This window comes from Canis lupus, chromosome 9 (assembly GCF_048164855.1).
Source record: "Canis lupus baileyi chromosome 9, mCanLup2.hap1, whole genome shotgun sequence".
NCBI classification, from domain to species: Eukaryota; Metazoa; Chordata; class Mammalia; order Carnivora; family Canidae; genus Canis; species Canis lupus.
The window spans coordinates 24,755,368-24,777,115 of record NC_132846.1 but is presented as its reverse complement, the minus strand read 5'-3'; the positions used below and the strand labels follow the sequence as shown (position 1 = coordinate 24,777,115).

At 34.5% G+C, this 21,748-nt stretch overlaps 1 long non-coding RNA gene and 1 pseudogene across 2 annotated transcripts in view; one reads left to right on the top strand and one right to left on the bottom strand.

Moving 5' to 3' along the window:
* Nucleotides 1–21,748, bottom strand: part of LOC140639901 (uncharacterized) — a 232,511-nt gene that overhangs the window by 32,643 nt on the left and 178,120 nt on the right. The gene's annotated exons all lie outside the window — the stretch shown is intronic.
* Nucleotides 11,241–16,306, top strand: LOC140640610 (10 kDa heat shock protein, mitochondrial pseudogene; annotated as a pseudogene).

Genomic DNA, 21,748 nt, shown 5'->3' with positions numbered 1-21,748 from the left:
CAAAAACTGGAATATCATAGTACTATCCCTCTTGATGTTTATATTTCAGAGATATCTCTCCCAAGTCCTTCAAAAAGATTTCTGGACTGCACTTAATTAGATTTTTTAAAAGATTTGCATACATTTCAAAGACACAGAGAAGGAACTTAAGCCTATACATTTTCTAATATAAATGCTCTTTAAAGATCATAAAAGAAAATTTCTTCCCTTGTTTTCAACAGGAAGAATTAAGCCTCTTATTTTTATTTTGCATTTGTCTCTACAGGAGGCAAAGGTATACACAGAAAAGCTGACCAGGAGAAGTAGAAACTGGAGTTTAAGAACTAGATTAGGTGCACAAAAATAGGAAAATGATCTAATTACTGAAATTGGGCATAAGGTTTGATAAGGAACAGAGAAAGGGTCCATTTTGGAATTGGGATAAAATGAGAGATGATATTAGCCAAATCAATTTGAAAGTTTTGAACTACTGATCCAGAACTTGTTCCATTCCATCTAAGAGAAGACTTGGTCCTAGAACCTATGGTAAAATGAGCTTGCACAAGTCACTAAGCAGATCCAAATAGATTTGAAGAGTTTGGGAGCAGGCAGTTAAACACATCTGTGCTTCCAAGGCACAGTTTTTCGTTTTAGCTAGAATTTTTTTCTCTTCCTTAAAATTTAACTTAAAGCCATCTTGCTCAGCCTACCATATCTTCTTCAAAATCATTAATTTTCATTCCCTAATAGCAGCTTTTCATTTTTATTTCATTAGTCATCATTCAGAAAATTGAATCATTTGCTTTAATTATATCTATAGAGTTCACCCACTATTTCATCCATCCTCTTTGGAACAGAATTAAAAAGAAATGGGAAAACACCACCTGTTCCCTCAAATTCCCTTGCTTCCTTCTTAAAAATTCACTAGTGTTTCATTCCCAATTGTTTTGGGCTTTATAATTTTTCCCCACACGAATCAGCAAGTAACACATGCTTTTATAATGACTAGCAAGTACCTCAGCATTTGAATACACACATTCAATTCAAACAGCCTGCTTTTCACTTGGCATTGGAAGGCTTCCATATTCCCCTTAAGAGGAAATTTCAGCAAATACATACTGCCAAGCTCTCATTCTTTACTGTGTGGTTTCCTCTCAACTTCCAGGCTTTGAGAAATCATTACTTATTGTTTCGATTGAGATGACTGTTCCTTCAAATTCTCTAAAATCATTCTCCTCCTGCTTTAGGATAAAGACATTAGAAAACTGCTCACCCTGTCTGTGTAGCAAAATGGAGATAATAACAGTGATTATTATCACATAATACTGTTGTGAAGGTTGCATGACAATATATACATACAGTGCCAAATATAGAACCTAGGATATGGTGAGAGCTCAAAGGTTATAATTATTAAATATATTGAGCTGTTATTTCTAATGTCCATTCAGCTGTTAATTCTAACATATAATCAACTCAGAGAAAAATATGTTATATATTCACACTGTGATATGTTTTCCATTATATATTTTTAAATAGTTGATGCTAGAAAATTGTCCTTTCTTCATCCCCACTGACTTCTTTCTTGGGGGGGAATGCTTTATCCTGTCAAACAAGAGCAATATGAAGTGTTTTTTTTTTTTTTTTTTTTTTTTGGAGAAGTATTCTTGAAGTCCTTTCACATGTAAAAGAGAGAACTGGTTTTCACATTGAGCAGAGATCCACATCAAAAACAACAACAATAAAAATATAACTTATTGTTAAAGAAAAAACCTGCTCTGACACTCATAAAAATAGTAAGGAAGACTTTATCGAAGACAACTCCAATAGGGGTATTCCATTAGGATCGTGAGATGGCACACAACTCTAAATACAGCCAAGATAGCCCGGGATTTACAGCAGTGGGTAGAAAATTACTAAAAGAAGACATCAAGGGTAGGAGGATTCTTGTGAAACTGGCCTAACAGGATTCTTGCTGAAGACAGGCCAAGGACTTCACATCTAGGATGGGTCATGAAGAATTTGATTCCATATCAAGGGCAATCAGATAGATATCAAGAGTGGAAGAATTCTAGCTAAACTGACTTACCAGGATCTTGCTAAAATTGGGCTGAGCAGGCCAAAGACAAGATGGGGCCAAAGTTGAGACCTAATTGAGAAGAGGGCTCTCAGGAGCCTGAATAAAGTTTGGTCAGGGAGTGAGCCTTTGACATACCATGTGAGCTAACACAGTACTTTCTATGTGTTTGAATCTTAGGTCTTCAGATTAACTTGAAGTCCTAAGTATACCTGAAAAACTGCAACAGAAAGTATATGTTTCAGTTATTACCCTAGTGTCCATAAAAGAAACTTTTTAAAAACCACTTAATTTACTTTCCTCTAGAGTTTTCCATTATAAATGGCTAGTGAGTTTTTATTAATTACCAAAACATCAGTTATCTTTCTTAGAAAACACACTGATACATGCATGCACACACACATGCACAGATAAAGAGTGTGCCTTAGTCAAAAAGTAGTTTGGAAAATACCACATGACATGCTAGTCCTTTGGAATTCCACATTGCTACATAAAAAGCTGTGAAAGGTCCTTTAAATTAAAAAAAAAAAAAAAAAAGAAAAAGAAAAAGAGAAAACCAAAAAAAGCAAACCTTTAAATTTTATTACCTAGTACAGCATTTCCCATTTTTCCTCCCATAGGGATTTTTTTCTTTGTATCTGTTGACATCTGTAAATCAGTGTTTCCTTAGAACCACTTATGGAAAGACTGGCTTAAGCATGACAAATATTTTGAGAGAGCTCACAAATAATGGGGATTGGGAGAGTGGGCATAAACTGTGAACTCTGTTTTTGTTACATTTAGTATTATATCTCTAATACCTAGCAAAGTAAGCTACCATTAATATTTCTTGAGCAAGTATTTAACAGATTTATGCTAAAGTTTTACGAAATTCAAACTTCATGGAACAAATAGAATAAGAAATACAAATTATTCTTCCAAAATTCCATTTGTGACCGGGTTTATTGTCTGATGTTCCTAGTTATCAGGTGCTTCTGAGAACTGTCTAACCCTACTTAGCTCTGTACTTACCCTAAGTGATAACCAGATAATCATCCTTTATAGAAATGATGGAGAAAAGGCCTCAAACATTTATAAAATATTATGTGATTTTTAAAAAAATAGCCAAAGATACATGAAAATTATTTTAATCAAACTAAAAATAACAATTTTTTAGAATGCAATGTTTGACTAGTTCCAAGCATTCTTTAAAGCCATTTATAAAATGGAACACAATATAGAATGTTTGCAATAACACCAGAAATCACATGTTTTTAAATTGGGAAATATATGAAACCAGAACAGGTAATTATAGAAGCTAAACATCCAGAGGAAAATTGAAAAGATCTTAGATTATTTATATTTGCTCTCTTAGAAAAGACAGGGCTAAACATTTTTAGAATAATAAATATAAGGTGTTTATTGAGCAGGCTGTTTTGTAAATGTCAATTGATAAAGTTATTACTTTCTCCAACTTTGGTTTTACAAAAGATATGGAAACATAGCTCAAATGCACATTCTATATATCAACTATAAATGAAAATGAATAAAACATAGAGCATTTTTCAGTGAAGGCAATTTTCTGGGGATCTAAAACTATAGCTATAGAGAGGTCTATATAAGGATAGAATTATAAAATACAGTAAATATATAAAATTTACTGATAATCATACTTGGTTTTTTTTAAAGATTCTATTTATTTATTTGAGAGCAAGAAAGAGGAGAGCACAAGTGAAGTGAGGGGCAGAGGGAGAAGTAGACTCCCTGCTGACCAGGGAGCCCCATGTGAGGCTTGATCCAGGGACTCTAAAATCATAACCTGATCTGAAGGCAGATGCTTAACCAACTGAACCACTCAGGTGCCCCTGATAATCTACTTTATCTTAAGATTGAGGGGTTAATCATAAGCATCCATGAACCAGACCAGTTTTATCATTTACCAGTTTTATCATATATTGTTTTATAATTTACTAGTGGTTTTGAAAATATTACTTAACCTCTTTGCACCTCCATTTTCTGTTTAAAAAGTGAGGTAATGATTACGCTTAGAATAATATCTGATGTATTCTAAGTAATATGTAACTGTTGGGTAAAATATAAAAAATTAGAAAGCATAACTTGAGCTATCAGAAGTTAGTAGCTTTTGCTAAATGTTAAGTATTTTAAAACAGCCCCTGACAACTTAAGATTGTAGTTAAGTCACGAGTGAATTATTTGACAAGTAGTTGAAGTACTGTATTTTAATGTCAATTGAAGAAGAAACCATGAACAGATATGTAGAAGAAAACTGTTGTGAAAGTTTGGAAGCCTGATTTATACTCTCATTATACAAAGGGTAAGCATTATTTATTTATTTATTTATTTATTTATTTATTTACTCATTCATTCATTCATTCAGAGAGAGAGGAGGGAGAGAGAGGCAGAGACACAGGCAGAGGGAGAAGCAGGCTCCATGCAGGGAGCTTGATGTAGGACTCCATCCCAGGTCTCCAGGATCACACCCCAGGCTGCAAGCAGCACTAAACTGCTGCACCACCGGGGCTGACCTAAAGGTAAGGATATTTTAGATGCAGAAATAACTCTGGATAGCATCAATATATTCCTGCAAAAGAAAGTTGGCTTAATTATTAGAACAAACACTTAAGACTAGAGAATTCTATTACATAAAACAAAAAGTATATGATTTTTCACTGAAAAAAACATAGGACATATATTATTAATCAGCAGCCTCAACTATAAAAGAATCTTGGTCAGACACTGGAGAATATCTGGTTTTTAATAGTCACAATTTTTTTTACCAAGCATTAGTTACATGTAAAATATATTCCAAGTATTATCATGAGCTGACCATTTTAATGGAGTTCTTAAGTAATAAATCTAAATAAATACAGATTAAAAAGTTATTTCTTGTACAGATTTAGTTGTTTTGTAAGTCAATATTCCTTGTTTGAGAAAATTTAATTATCTACATAAGTGTTATTTCTTTAGTGGGCAAAATTATAATTCCTCCAAAAATTAATGAATTGTTAAAATTTAAATTAGAAAAACAAAACCTCATATATTCATTTCTTTTGTGATAGGTATGGATTTTGCTGGTTTTTGACTTAACATAGTTTTGCATGATTAACATATGTACTTCAATATCACTTAGGTATTTTTCAATAATATAGAATAATCTAGAACAGACTCTCGAATATTCTTCTCATTCTGGAATACCACCTCTTTCTAGAACTTTCTTTACTACCAGTCTGTACTGCAGAATCCCACCAGCCTTGTTCAGCTTTTTCCCAATCTAAAAACTCCTTCCTATCCAATAAAACATCTGTCTTCCTCCCAAGACTGCAAATCTCTTTACCTTTCAAGGTGACTGCTAGCTATTTTTATGAAGGAGTAGGTGAACACACACTATGTGACAAACGCTAGAGGACTTTACCATTAACATAATATATGCATTTTTCCAAGGGCCTTTTGATGATATTGACCATATTGTGTTGATAAACTCAAAAGAGTGATTCCAGTGGAGGGAATTTCATGCGAAATATATGGAATGAATCAAGACCACTTTTGACTTTCGGCATCAGTTATTAGACATCACATCACAATTTCACCCCAAGTAGGAACATATTTCACCCCAAGTGGGAACATTTCTGTTTCCTTTCAAATATATTTTGGTCAAAATAATACAATTGCTGTTTTATAAAATTTGGAATGTACATCAGTCTATTGCAATAACATAATATGAATATTAACATTACCTAGCAATAACCAAAAAATCCCACAAATGTTTAGGTATCACTGTATTCTTCATTTCACATTTATCTCTTTTTCCTATTGATTTTTTAAAATGGTAATGGCTCCAGGAAAATTATAGATCTCTTTAAACAACAGGTCAGTTTAGCAAGTTCATTCATTATTGGCTCATCTTCATTCTTGGATACTTTTACTCCTGTTAAAAGCTTCTATAACCAGGAAAGTCATCTCTGCAATAACTAAAGCAGAATTTGTAATGAATTTCTACCCAATTAAAGAATAATCCATCCAATTCTATTCCTAAAGAAAAATATATGTATGAACTGCTGATAGCAAGAATTATAACTATATTAAGCCAATGTAAGGTGCATAATACACTTGTATACTTATACCTTAATAGAGAGTGCTGGTTTAACCACTAGAAAGGTGGCAAATGGAAGTTGTATGTTGGTGCTTTGCATTCCTATTCTTCTGACCAAATATAAGCCTAGTCAATTAATGCCTAAGGCTTTCTTCCACTCATTTCATTTCAGTGGTAAGTATGGTATATAACATATAAGTTTTCTACTATCTAGGAGTTTTTAAAAAGTTTATTGAAATCTGACCATAAAATTCACTGATTTTAAGTGAACGATTAAATGATTTTTAGTGTATTTGCAGAATTATGGATCCACCTTTACAATCCAATGTTAGACTATTTCCATCATTCTTAAGATCCCTTTACCTCAACCATGTGCTAGACATTCATATGCATTATATTCACCACTACTCTGAAAGGTGGATTTTACTAAAGTATTTATTAAAGCTTATGAGGATTAAATGAATTGCCATAGTCACATATCAGGCCCAGTGACTAGCAGAATCAGAACTCAAACCCAGGTCCATCTGATGTCAAAATCCAAGATTACCCCATGACACATGCCATCATACCTATTTCTCCTTATAACTCCGGCTATCTTGTACCACCACTCCTGTCAATTCCTCCAGCCTTGTACAGTAATAAATGTTTAAAAAATACTAAGTACTTACTGCTCAAAAGTAAAATACTAAGTTTTAAATACTGCAATAATTCAAGAATTTGGGGGCTAATTCAAGATTAGCCCATGACACATGCCATCATATCTATTTCTCCTTATAACTACAGCTGCCTTGTACCACCACTCCTGTCAATTCCTCCAGCCTTGCACAGTAATAAATGTTTTAAAAATAGTAAGTACTTACTGCTCAAAAGTAAAGTACTCAGAATTTAAATACTGCAATAATTCAAGAATTCGCAATAATTTAAGAATTAATTAATTATTTGTTCATTTGTTCTCACATGTGTGAGCCAGATTCAGGGTCTCTCAAATTGGAGAGCATCTGGCTTGAAAACTTTTTAAGTGCTTTTTGGAATCAAAGTTTTTATGTATATAGAAAACCCAAGTTGTAGAAAATTCCTTAGTCAATTAAATTCAATGCTAAAGAGATCACCAATTTATAAAACCACAGGAATGGTATTAGGGGTTGATAGAAATAACTAGTCAATAAATTTAAAATCTAAGCATCTTAATTCCCTTAACAAGAACAATGGAAAAACCAATGAACAATCTGTTTATGATAACCACTCATTCAAATGCTAGTGGGTTTGTGATCTGTAGAAGTCTCTCAGTAAATCAAATCTTCATAACCAAGTTTCAGAAAAATCTCTGGAACAATTATAGTAGATATGCCCATCTGAAAATGTTCCACCATTTTGTTTAATGACCATAAAATAAGAGATGATGGATATCTTGATACTCTTTTATGATATGTGGAAGTCCATCTGAATCCATTCACTTCATATTTAAAAGAAGCAAGTAAACGTTTCTATATAGGAGGTCCAGATAAAATGAAAAACTTCCATTATTCCACCAAATGTTTGTTGACTTGATCCTTTGAACTCCCTTAAAATTGACAATATATAAACTTAGAAAAAATTTCCTAGCTCCTAGAGATCAGACCCCATAAAAATATTTCTTTGAGTGGGACATAGCATAAAACATAATCATTTTATCATATCATCAACAGTGGAAAAAAATCCCCTGTCTACATTGCCCTAGTCCCATGCTTAGCTCTATTCAATGGCAAGTCTACTTTCTACTCCCTAAAGATTTCCCTATTCTGGACATGCCAAATAAATGTAATCATACAATATGAGATCTTTTGCAATGTTTTTTTTAATTTCACATAATATTTTTGTGGTTCATCTGTATTGCATTATGTATCAACACTTCATTACTTTTTATTGCTAAGTAGTATTCTTCTACCATTGAGCATTTAAAATATAAATTGTGAGCATAATAAAATAAAATAGAAGCTAATGTATTTGTCTTTAAAACTGATTTAGTTTCCTCTAATCTCTCTTTTTTTCAATGTAAATCAGAAAAAAAAATCAAGTTACAGAGAGATTATTTTGTTTTAGAATTACCAACATAATCATAAAGGGGCACAAGAGATTGTTTGCAAGTTTCTTTAATGTAAGTTATGGTATTAATTTTTTACAAATTAAACAAATTATGAGATATCTTGTCACACTTTTCAATTTACACTTATAGAGTTGCCTGGTTGGTTCAGTGGGTACCCTGCCTTCGGCTCAGGGCATGATCCCAGAGCCCTGGGATGGAGTCCCACATTGGGCTCCCCAAGGGGAGTCGGCTACTCCCTCTGCCTGTGTCTCTGCCTCTCTCTGTGTCTTCTCATGAATGAATAAATAAAATCTTTAAAACAAATAAATAAATTGACATTTATTTTTTTTAAGATTTTATTATTTATTCATGAGAAGACACAAGAGTCTGTTGTGGGGGGCTTGATCTCCCAAACCTGAGATCATGACCTGAGCTGAAATCAGGCACCCAAATGACTGAGCCACCCAGGTGCCCCCAGAGTTTTTTACTATAATATTCTAAATGTGATATCCTTCCACTAATTTTAAAAAATATTTTTCTTATCAGAGAGAGAGAGTGACATTGAAGAAGTTATGGAGAGAAGCAGAGAAGTGGGACAAGCAGACTCCTCACTGAGCAGGGAGCTGGATGTGGGGCTTGCTCTTAGCCCCAAGATCATGACTGGAGCTAAAGGTAGAGGCTTAACCAATTGAACCACCCACACACTCCTCCTTCCAGTAATTTTATGAATTCTCTGATAAAACATTGTAATAAGTCCCTGTCAAAATAGAGCCCTAACTCAAGGAGAAACAGTTATTATGGGATCACAAAATGTAATTGAGGCCTTCCATTCTTTAAAAACATATCATATAATTAAACTCATACCATGTAAAACAAATAATTATGATCAGATTTCCATGAGCTTTGTTTAAAACTTAATCAAATACATTAGTAAATTCAAATATACAAGTATTACACAAATTCTGTTTTTAATGCAAGTAGTTGAAATGCATTAAATGATTTAGGTGATTATAGACAAAACTCCATTACTTTTGCCTTATTTTTACCTCCTTTAGCATAAAATTCTCTATATAATTTTAGTTCTTAATTCTCTATATCAGTTTAGCATCTGATTCATATAGTTATTCTCTCTACTCAAACCCTTGCCATTTGTGACTGTAGATGAATTAATTATCCATATAGGTGATCATTTTAGTATACTGGCTTTGATCTTTTTTTGGGGGGGGTGCAAAATGATGGTTTTGTTAAAGCATGGGGACAGGACCCTTGGGCAAAAGAGCTGCTAGCTTTGATCATTCTTAAACTTAAGTCTGATGCTATCTCCACTCAATTTGAACTCTTCCTTGGCATGGCCCCACTATAGAATTTATCACTCAAAATCTCTCTACCTGTTAAGATTGATGCTCTGAATGCCCCCTCCTCTGGCCAATCTCCATCTCTCACACTTTTCCACTTATGCTAAACTGTTCCTCATTTTTATTTTGAGCATTTATTCTTCAATTCTTCCTTATTTTCTAGCACTGACTCATCTGCCAAATCTGCCTGGATTCCATAGTCAGTCATTTTATTGATATGCATATTTCCTCTAGAGCTGCCATAAAAGATATAGGATCCTAAAAATTTTAATTTCAGATAACAAAGAATTTTTAAGTATAGTATATCTCATGCAATATTGAGAAATTCAAATTTAACTAGGCACCCTGCATTTTTATTTGCTAAATTTGGCAACTTTAATTGAATGAATGAATTCAAGAAATGAATACATACATCAAGAGAAAAATAAGGAATTTTTTTTACTTTTGTGTAAATTGGTTAATTTTTCCCAAGAGACACAATAGTTCTCAAATATTAGAAACACATTGGAGACAGATACCCTACCAAACATTTTGTTTTTAATACTACTTAACCAGTGTTTTTCCTCAAGTCAGAAGTCAATGACATCTTGAATTCTATTAAAATTATACCACAATATTAACTACCATAGATATATTTCACTTGTGGCATTATGGCATTATGGGCATCATGACATAAAAAATATCTACTGACACATACTTAATCCAACTTTTGAGAACAGTATAAAATTGCCCTATTTCTCTATCTGGGAACAGGAAATGTACATAGAAAACAGTAAGAAACAAAAGAAAGCATCCATAGAAAAAATAGGAAATGAGTATGGTAGGAGGGCAAAAGGAGGGGATATAATCATTAGCTACAATTGCTTTAGAAAGAAGAAGGGATTTTAGAGTTTGTGAGAATTTATAATATTAAAAATAGTAGTGGGTAAAGGCACCCAGGTAAAGTTGAGGCACAGAAGGACCAATACATAGCACATGTTCAGAGATCAATAAGTCAGATAAGAAAGAGATACAGTTTAGGTTTGATTAGAGACGGTCAACTGCAAGGGGAAAGAGAGAGAAAAATGAATTAAAAAATGGCCAAAGCTAGAAAAAAATAAAAGAAGAAACAAAAAAGAAAAGTACTAAATAATACAAACACATATAACTTAAGTAAGAGTAAAGAGATAGTTTGATGATCTTTTTCACTGTTGAAAGAAAGTCCATGAATGGGATTATATAAAGAATAAAAATGCACATGTCAATATACAATTCTAGTTTTATTTCTATATAACCTGAAATTATTCTGGAAATGTTCATGAGAAATTCCCTAAAGATGAACAAAAAAGTCTCTTGTCCAATATTTATGTTTTAGAGGCTTCTATCATGGTACTGTTGTCTTAAAATTGTCACTCAGAATAATATTAGTTTTTCTGTGTGACTAGGAAAGAGGCTTTGTAAATGTCTAGTATATAATTTTATCCAACAGGAAAATGTAGGATTTGCTGCTATGGACATTATCAGACTGGAGTGACCTTTTTTTAAACCTCCCATTCCCTAAATGGATTATCTTTTGTTCAGCATGTACAGGATTTAAATTATCTGATTCTGCATTCATCTGACTGCCTGGTGATAGATAGTTCTCAGAATGTCTGACAGTATTTCTTGTAAGCATCAGACATGATAGAGAGAAGGGTACTGATGGAGCAAAAGGCTTTGAAATGTCATTTTGGATCAGTGCACAGCATGATTCAAGATTGCATAAAAGAGGAGTCTGAGGAGCTATTAAAAAACGTGTGTGTCGATATTTTGAAGTACAATGTGAATCCAAACTGGTCACTCCTTTCTTTTAATCTAATTAATGTGTTTATCTCATCTTCTCCCATGAGATATTTTATGTTATCTGAAAACTAGAATTAACCAGGATTAATAATTTCATTCATTATTTGGGGCAAAAGTCAACATGTAGATCAATTGCCTCATTTTGATGATTAATAGACATTTCCTATACTGTTACAAGGGCCAGGCAAATCAGATATCTGTCTTAAAGTTACAAACACACATACCATCACAAATATAGCTCTAAACAACGAACTTAATTTGACATGTCAAACAGAAAATGGAATCACAAAAACTCACGGTTGATATACTGAGAAGATCTTGCATGATTCCAGATTTGTGAAATCACATAGGATTCATACATATATATGAAATCTGTCTTCTATTGAGAGTATTGAATGAAATCCTTTTGTTAGTAATACATTTACCCATTTATCTTTGCAATTCCTGTAGTTTCTCTTCTTTAAAGGGAATAGATGTGTTTAACAGATGTCAGTAACTACTATATCTTCTTTGTAAATGATATCTTTCAGCATTAGAAAGTACCCTTTATGTGATCTTTAATACTTTTTAGTTTGGATGCTACTTTGACATTAGGACTGTAACCTTTTTCTTTTGGTTAATAAACTAAAATATTGCTTTTGTCCATCCTTCAGTTTAGCCTCCCTGTATCCTATTTTAGGTGTATTTTTAATACAATATGCAATTAAAACTTTTAATACTGTCATATCATTTTGTTATACTATGATATATAATTGCTATTTCTTCTTTTTATATTTCCTTCATCTTTCATTTTTAGCTCTTTTCATAATTAAAAAACATTTATATTTTTGTATTCTATATCTGTTTATGCCGATGGCCCTCTATTTGGTTATTTATCCTTTTACTCTCTGCTATTTTAATGGTATCCTTTATCTTTCACTTATTACCTGAATAACAATACATGAGCTTATTCTTTTTTCTCTTTTCCTTTCCTTTCTCTTCCCATTCTTTTAGTTGTGGTATTTCTACTGCTTTATAACATGCCTTGCCACTTCCTGTGGTCATCAGCACCCTATGTTCTTGTTTCCCTCCCTGCTATCATTAAGATTGTTCTGCTGCAGCACACCTCAACTCCATTGCCCCTCTTCACTGAAATCATTTGGTTTATCAAATTGCCACAAACTTAGTGGTTAACAACACAAGTTTGTTCTCTTACAGTTTTAGAGATGAGAACTCTATAATTGGTCTCATAGCTCTGAAATCAAGGTGTTAGCAGAGCTGATTTCTGCTGGAGGTTCCAGGGAAAAATCCATTCTTTGCCTATTCCAGCTTCCAGAGACTGGTATTTGGCTTGGCTGCTAGCTGTATTACTCCAACCTCCGCATCTTCACATTGTTTTCTCTTGCTCTGATCTTCTGACTCTCATAAGGAATTCTGTGATTACATCAGGCACATTGGGTAATCCAAGATAATCCCTTCATCTCATTTGTGCAAAATCTTTTTTTTTTTTTTTTTAAGTTCAATCATATGTGCAAAATTCCTTTTGCCATATAAAGTAACATTCATAGGTTCCAGGGATTAGGACATGGACACCTGGGGCAGGGGTGTTATTCAGCTTAGGTTTGCCACACTTGCAAAGTTTACATTCCAACTGTAAAGATAACTTTTTCTTTATCTATTTTGTGTCCCCACTAAAGTAATTGGATTTGGCTGTGAAACAACAAGCAACCATGCTGTTAAGTCTCACTTTCAATATAAGCTTACAAACCTCAAGTGGGCCCTAGAGACCAACCAAAATCCTAATAATATCTCTACTTAATTCACTTCTCCACTCCAAAAGGTGACAAATTCAATAATAATCTTTTAAAGCTTCTACTAATCCTTTCTATTTCTTACCCTCAACAATGCCCTAAGCACTTGTTTCATCAGAAAAAAAATAATAACCTATCAAAAGAAAACATCCACATTCTCCCACTGCCAAACCTACTGTCATGTGTTCCATATTACTCTGCATTCCCTTCTGATACAATGGATTCCATTAAGATCTTCCGATTTGTGCACTCATCTTAACCTATCTAAAAATTCTTACTTGAGGACAGCTCTGGTGGCTCAGCGGTTTAGCGCCGCCTTCAGCCCAGGGTGTGATCCTGGAGACCCAGGATCGATTCCTACGTCGGGTTCCCTGCATGGAGCCTGTGTCTCTGTCTCTTTCTGTGTCTCTCATGACTAAATAAATAAAATCTTTAAAATAAAAAGAAAATAAAAATTTTTACTTGAATTCAAATTATTTACCCTGATCTATCAGAAAATAAATGCCCAGATTCTTGCCTACCTGTCTAACATCATCTGCCTCATTTCCTCCTTTTCCACTTTCTTCTAGTCACATAAATATCCTGGCATACAATAAATTTGTTAATGGTAAACATAAAAAAGTCTAGTCTCGAGACTCGAGTGGCTTGGTGGTTGAGCGTCTGCCTTCAGATCAAGTGTGGTCTCGGGTCCTAGAATTGGGGCTCCCTGCAGGAAGCCTGCTTCTTCCTCTGCCTGTACCTCTGTTTTTCTCTCTGTGTCTCTTATGAATAAATGAAATCTTAAAAAAAAAGTCTAGTCTCTAATAGCTGCTTGTGAATTTTGATATTAATCTACTTATTCAATCTTACTACATTGTACAAATTTTATAACTTCATTTATTTTTATCTACCTTAAATTAAAAAAAAATAGAGGTATAGTAAAGTCTTCCACAATTACTATTTTTGTGTATTAATCCTATGATATTTTGCTTTATATGTTGATGCTTGATTATTCAGGACAAAAGGATCATGATTATTCTAACTTTGTGTGACACCTATAATGATGTAAATGAAGTCTTTTATCATATTTAATTTCTTTCACTTGAAAAGTCTTGATTATTTAATTCCTGAGTCCTTTTATATTTGGTTCTGCTTTTATATTTACTTAATTTTTTAAATCAATTTTTAGTGTTTAATCTTTGTGTACCATTTGTGTTTTATATGGATTTCTCAAAGTTCCTATGAGATTAAAGCTTGTTATTTTAACTTATATATTATTTAACTTTTAAAAAAGAATTTAAAATTCATTTACATTTTGATAATTTTTATCTTCAATCTTTTCTCAATTCATTTATTTTATGATCTTGGTGTCTTGTGCTTGTCTACTGTTCTTTAATCTTTTTCTCTTATTCTGTAGGCCAAGTTTGTTACCCTATTCTATAATGTGGGAGCCTCCTAATCAGATGTGGGTCCACCGAATGTGGGGCAATCTGATTGTGTGGAGGTCAGCAACATAGGCAGTGAAATAATTCATTCAAGGCAGAAAAAAAAAAGGAGATAGAAGTTTATTGAAAGGGGTATCTGAGTGGCTCAGTCAGTTAAACATCTGCCTTCAGCTCAGGTCATGATCCCAGGGTCCTAGGGATCTTGCCCTGCATCAGACTCTTTGCTTAGTGGGGAGTCTGCTTCTTCCTCTCCCTCTCTCTCGCCTGTTTTTCTCCCTGCTTGTGCTCTCTTTCTCTCTGTCAAATAAATAAATAAAATCTTAAATTAAAAAAAAAAAAAGGAAAGAAGTTTATTGAGTATACTGCAAGGGAGCATTGAGCAGGACAGCAATGAAAAGATTGCCAAGAGGCAGGTGGGGTTAAGGTGGAAAGTGAGGAGGTATGGGAACTATGGAACTTTCCTTTATGGTACCTGTGTCTGGGTGTAACTAATTGGTCAGTTAGGACTTATGGATATTTTGAGGTGGGTCACCTAACAGGCTTGTTTGTATCCAGCCAGGACCCCTTCTACCTTACTCAGGCCTCTGTTGTTCATACTGATTTCATAAAAGCGGCATCTACATATAAGGCCATGTACAGATTATCACTTACTATAACTTCATCTTCATTTCCTCATTGCTCATTTTTATGTTATTTTTGCATTTTTATTGCTTATATATACTATTGTAGAAGGGAGGTGTCCTGTTTCTAATTTAGGAGATTCATAAAATATTATTTAGCCAATTTTTCTTCAAAACATCACATATCATATTTTTCAAAATGCCAAAACATTAAAAACTTCATCTTTGTAGTTCCCTCCATGTGGTTAAGCAAAATTCCTATTCTTCTACTTTAAGATCAAGCTCTCATTCAACTTGAATACGTTTTCAAGTAATTTTTTTTAAGGATTTTATTTATTTATTCGTGAGAAACACAGAGAGAGGCAGAGACACAGGCAGAGGGAGAAGCAGGCTTCCTGAAGGGAGCCTGCTGTAGGACTTGATCGCAGAACTCTGGGATCACGCCCTGAGCCAAAGGCAGACGCTCAACTGCTGAGCCACCCAGGCATCCCAATCTTCAAGTAATTTTTTACAGAGCTAGTATATTTTATGTGTTCTTGCATTTCTGAGAACGATGCTTGCATTCAAGTTTTCTGCGTAAAATAATTTTAGGACAAAATTATATATGTGTTATATTATATTCTGGTCATTAGCTTTAAAGAGAGGATGTGTGAGCTTTTCCATGTTCATGTGATCCAAGGGTCAGACTACAGGTCTCCTTGTGATGTGGCAGCTCCAGAGCAATGTAGGAACTGCCTCTGCCAAAGTCATGGCAGGACTGGAACTTCTAAGGAAACTTTAGAAAGTTTCTTCCCCTCTTTGAAAGGGGTGCAGCTGAAACTGTAACCAAAAGAAGCATTATGCTTCCAGAAAAATCTCAATGAAAAGTATTGCAAACAATACTAGATCAAGCCCTAAAGGAAAGGGTAGAGAGATCTAACCAGTTAAGGTGAAAGTTGGAAATAAAGTTCTTCTCTCAGAATTTGGAGGCACCAAAGTAATTCTAGATGACATGGATTATTTCTTATTTATAGATGATGACAGGAAAGTATATAGACAGAAAATTATTGAAATGTCATGAAGTGAAGCTGCCTGTTCCAGTGAAGTTGTGAAATCTTTCAAGTAAATAATTTTCATACCTCTCTTTTATATATAAAAAAATAAAAATAGAGGATGTGTATCAATCTAACTTCTGTCCTCAGTAATGTTTGTTTTCACTCTACAGCCAATGGATTTTATTCTCCACCCTTATAATCCAAATATTTGTCAGACATAACTAATTTGTTGCTCTTTTCATTGATTTTTGCCTAGAGCAAGGTGAACTCTTCAACCTGGATGATCAGATCTTTTTTTCAGCTTGGGTATTATCATTTCCTCTGTTCAATTTTATTGTTCTCAATACACAGTTATTTTTTAAAATGAATCAAGAAGCTTTTCCTTCCATAATGATCATACTCTTTGTCATAGTTTTTTTCTCTTCAACCTTTTCTACTGCATCTAAGAGTGTCTCTTAAGTTTGATCTTTGCAACTCTTATGTTTCATAGTAACAATTCTCTCCTTAAGGTCATCATTTTGGATTTTCACTTTGGTGCTACGTTATTATTTTTTAAACCTTTCTTGGGTCATACACTTCCCAATTTAATCTCATGATACTTTTATTTTTGAATTTTTTTCTTCTTGTATTTTTTCCTATTTCATAACTGGAATGGCTTGTATACAGTGGATAATAGTGTGTTTTCTGAGATTTTCAAGTTTCTTCAAGAAATATCGAAAATAGGGCAGCCTGGGTGACTCAGCGGTTTGGGGACTGCCTTCAGCCTAGGGTGTGATCCTGGGGTCCTGAGATCAAGTACCAGGTGGGGCTCCCTGCATGGAGCCTGCTTCTCCCTCTGCCGTATCTCTGCCTCTCTCTTTCTCTGTGTCTCTCTGAATAAATAAAATCTTTTTAAAAATATTGAAAATATGTCTTCATTTTTCATAAACATGATTTTCCCTTCTTCTGGTTCAGCATTATTTTATTTTAGCTATAAACTGTGTGTGTAAGTCTATAGACACATATATACACACATACACATATATATCCTCCTCCTACTCTTGCTCCTTCTCTTTCTCACCTTCCCCTCTTAACTTATTCTCAAGGGAGTTTGATCTACTTATTGTTGTGCCCAAGATCGCAAATCCGAGAAACCACACCGATGCAAACACACGAGGGTTTATTTACAAGCTCGAGCCTGGGTCCAGGTATACCCGATGCAGCGGAGCAGGGACTTGGACTCCAAGACTAAGAGGCTTAGCAACTTTATAGGGGCCAGTGGCCAATGGGATACGCAGAAAGTTGCACGGTCCACTGAGCCGGATTTCCAATTAGGGTGTGCCCTGGGCTTGACTAGGGCGGGGCAGTGCCCTAAGTAATAAGTAGGTCAGCACAAGGCGGGTGCAGCACAAAATAGAGTCAGTCCTGCTCTGTCCAGTGTTAGGGGGTTTTGTTAAATTTCCTGGGTCCCACACTTATATTCTGTGTTTAAGCACAAGCAGGATGTGTGGTTAGTCTTTATCCTATTTAGCTGTCCATTTGGGTGCTGACCAGCTTTCAGTTTAATACTGGCTTTTTGATAATCATCTGGTTCTTTTGTGTTGAATGTATAAGTAACTTCTCCTATCACACTTAGATACTTTGAGCTGAGTATGTGAAAACATACAATGTCTAGAATGCTTTGCTGCTGTGGTTCAATATGTTCCACTACCAGGGATTGCTTGGGAGAATTTAACCTCTCATAAAGAAGCCTGATCCTGACATCTCTTCTCTACCTAAGGCTCTCTTGTATCCCTGATGTTATCAAATCTGAAGGGCTACAAAAAAAAAAAAAAAAAAAAAAAAGCACTGACTGGGGAAAAGTGAAAGCAGTATGCAGGTCCAATAAAAATGCAGAAATAGCACAGTAAAAGTATGACTGTCCAAATTTATACTTGGTGCAGCTTGAGGTAAACACTAAGCTCAGGTAGTTCCAACAAAATGGGCACTTTAAAAAAATTAATCTTGAATTCCTGTAGAAATTTTCTTTATTCGGTTATTTTGTAGATTTTGTGCATCCATTCCCCTAAATCTAAACTGGATTTTATGAAACATTTGTGTTATTCTGGGTTCAGCTAAACGTTGTTTTTTCACTGTTCCACCAGACCCATTAGGGAGTAGTCATCATATCTTCAGCATATAAGTATGTAGGGATCACATGAAGACCATGCCCATTCTGAAATTCCAGAAACCATAATTTAGCATCACATTAATATAGAGATGAAAAATAATACTATGCTGGCCACCATTTATTTGGTTCTTACTATGTGACAATTCACTCATTCATTCATTTCTTAATAGTTTACTGAGAAACTATTTTATGCCAGACATTTTTGTGCTAGGGATATAATGCTGATAAAAAATTAGAATTCTTTAGGGTCACCTGAGTGGCTCAGTTCCTTAAGTGTCTGCCTTCAGCTCAGGTCATGATCCCAGGGTCCTGTGATTGAGCCTCACATTGGGCTCCCTGCTTAGCCGGGAGCCTGCTTCTCTCCCTCTCTCTGCCTGCCACTCTCTCTACTTGTGCTCACTCTCTCTGTGTGAGTCAAATAAATAAATCAAATCTTTACAAGAAATACAATTCTTACTGAGTTTATGGTGTAATAGAGACATTCACCAAATAATCATACTAATGAATATTTAGTAAAATAAATACTTTGAATATTTCATAAAGTGCCAAGGCAGAGGATGTGGTGGAAGGTACAGTCAGAAAAAATTTTCCTAAGGAAATTTCTCTTTGATCTGAAATTTGAAGGAAGAGTAGAGATTACATGGGTGAATAATACAGAGGAGAAATACAACAAGAGGGAGTTGAATGTGCAAAGGCCCTTTCAGTGCAAAGCATTGTTCTAAGCACTTACTTGCACAGCCTTTTTAAAGCTCATTTTCAGTGTAGTAAAGTCATATTTTTCTTTTCCAGTATAGTTATTTAGGGAGAAATTGGGAGTGACTGTGTTATTGGCTGCTAAATTAACACACACTTTCAAGTCAGGTTTCTAATTTTAATATAATTCTACATAATATAACATGTCTTAAATACAGTCAAATGTCAATATCAGATAAACACTGCATATGCACCTGTAATCCTGAGTAGTGTTTTGTTTCTTAGAGCAAGCACATATAGGTGTAATAGTTTTTATATCATTTTTTAAAGGTTTTATTTATTAATTCATAGAGACACACACACACACACACAGAGAGAGAGAGAGAGAGAGAGAGAGGCAGAGGGAGAAGCGGGCTCCACTCAGGGAGCCCAACATGGGACTCAATCCTGGGTCTCCAGGATCATGCCCTGGGCTGAAGGCAGCGCTAAACCGCTGCGCCACTGGGGCTGCCCTAGTTTTTATATCATAAGGCAATTTCAATTCTTCTGTTATTTAAGTTCTTTGGATGGTGGAAAACAAACTGATATTAGGGAAACCTTATTTGCAAAAGTAACTAGTTTTAAGAAAATCTTTACCCCAGGCTTTCAGCCTAAAACTAATATAGACAAACCCAAGTTAAAAAGATGCTTAATTCAACCAAACCTAGATAAATGTACATTCTAATTCTATAAAGCCAATCAACTTGATGATATATAATCCAATCCCCAGAGAAACTGGTTCATACCTTTCACATTTTAGTTTTTCAAGTAATGTAGAATTTCAGCAATTAAAGTTCACATGCCACACTCAGGTTAACCTTTGCAAACACTGATGTATTCAGGGAAGCTAGGATTGATAATACCCAAACAAACTTAAATGAATTTTCATTGAGTTAAATTTTTTATGTTTTGAAGAGAGAATTAGTGAATTTAAAGTGAGTCTTCAACATAGACAATAAGATTTAATGATGCAGAACCCAAAACATAATTACTCTGAGATAGAGTAATAATGGATGTTCAACTATACAAATTCCTTTAAAAAAGAGAGAGCAAAAAAGTTGCACAAAATAAAATCTCATATATTTATCATATGTTCCTGCTCTTGGCCACAGCTTCTCTTATTTTATAAGGCTTTAGTTGTGTGCATATGTATGTGGGGGGACTTGTGGGGTGAGGAGTCAGCTACCCTGACAGTGGTTGTGACTACATTCTTTGTGGACACAGCTGTTTTCAGTACTCAACTCCGACCCTCAACTACGTTGGGACTTGATGGCCAAGTCTAATCAGAGCTGTGGAATAGAAGCATAAAATCAACTTCTGAAGTCCAGAAATCTGATTTAAGTTCCACTTCATGGTGTATTTCTAGTGGAATGAGTTATGAAAAGTCACTGTCTTCTCCGGATCTCAGTATCTCCTCTGTAAACTGAGGATACAATTGGTGTCTGCTCAACCTTTTTTATAGAAATTTCATGAGCATCACATGAGATCATTGATTTGAAAGTACTTGGTTGATGGCCATATGTCACACAATTATTTGTTTATGCATTAAATATGTACGGTTGCCTCAACTGTACCTTTGACTCCTTGATGCTCTGGAAGGTTTACAAACATTGTGAGAAATGAAGAAACATGGTAACCAGACTGAGAAATGTTTTCCAGGCACACATCTATAAATTAAATAATCTTTCTAATTTCTAGACTTATTCAGACTTATTTAGCACACATTTTATATGGTAATATCTTAACTTCTTTTAAGATTTTATTTATTTCTTGGACAGAGGGAGAGAGAGTACAAGCAGGGGGAGAAGCAGGCACAGGGAGATGGAGAAATAGGCTTCACACTGAGCGGGGAGCCCCATACAGGGCTGGATCCCAGGACCATGACCTGAGCTGAAGGCAGATGCTTAACCAACTGAGCCACCCAGGTACCCCTATGTGATAACATCTTAACTTCAAAACAATACTGTAAACCTCCTCAGAATCCTCTTATCTGTTTAAAAATTTTCTATTCAAGACTACATATATAAAGTGCTTAATGCCATCCTATTGATGGAATCATTTAAATATGCATTATCTGATATTCATAATTAAAGTTTTCTAATCTAACAGATAATATATCAGGAATGCATTTCTCTACACTTGGAAAACTGTATGTTTGTAAGGAATTTATTCATTTCTTAATTCAGTATATCATCTATTGACCACAGACACTTTTAATTACCCATAGAAGTTCACTCTGGTCCAAGCCATCCATCATCAATTGGCTTTATTACCGCAATTACCTCTTAGTCTCCCTGTCTCCTTTGTCCCTTTCAGTCTACCATTAACATGGCAGTCATAGTGATATTTTATTTTATTTTTCATAGTGCTATTTTAAACACAAAAGTCAGACTATATCACTTTTCTTTTCAGAACTCTGCAATGTCTTCTCTTTTATCACCTTGCTGACTTTCTCCAGTCATGCCAGCATTCTCATTTGTCCTGGAAGATGCCAGTTATGATCTTGCTGTAAGGCTTTTGTGTTGCCTATTTCTGAATGTTAACACTCTTCTCCTAGATAACTATTTTGTCGGCTCTTTTCTCACTTCAAATCTTTGCTTAAATGGGGCTATCCTGAC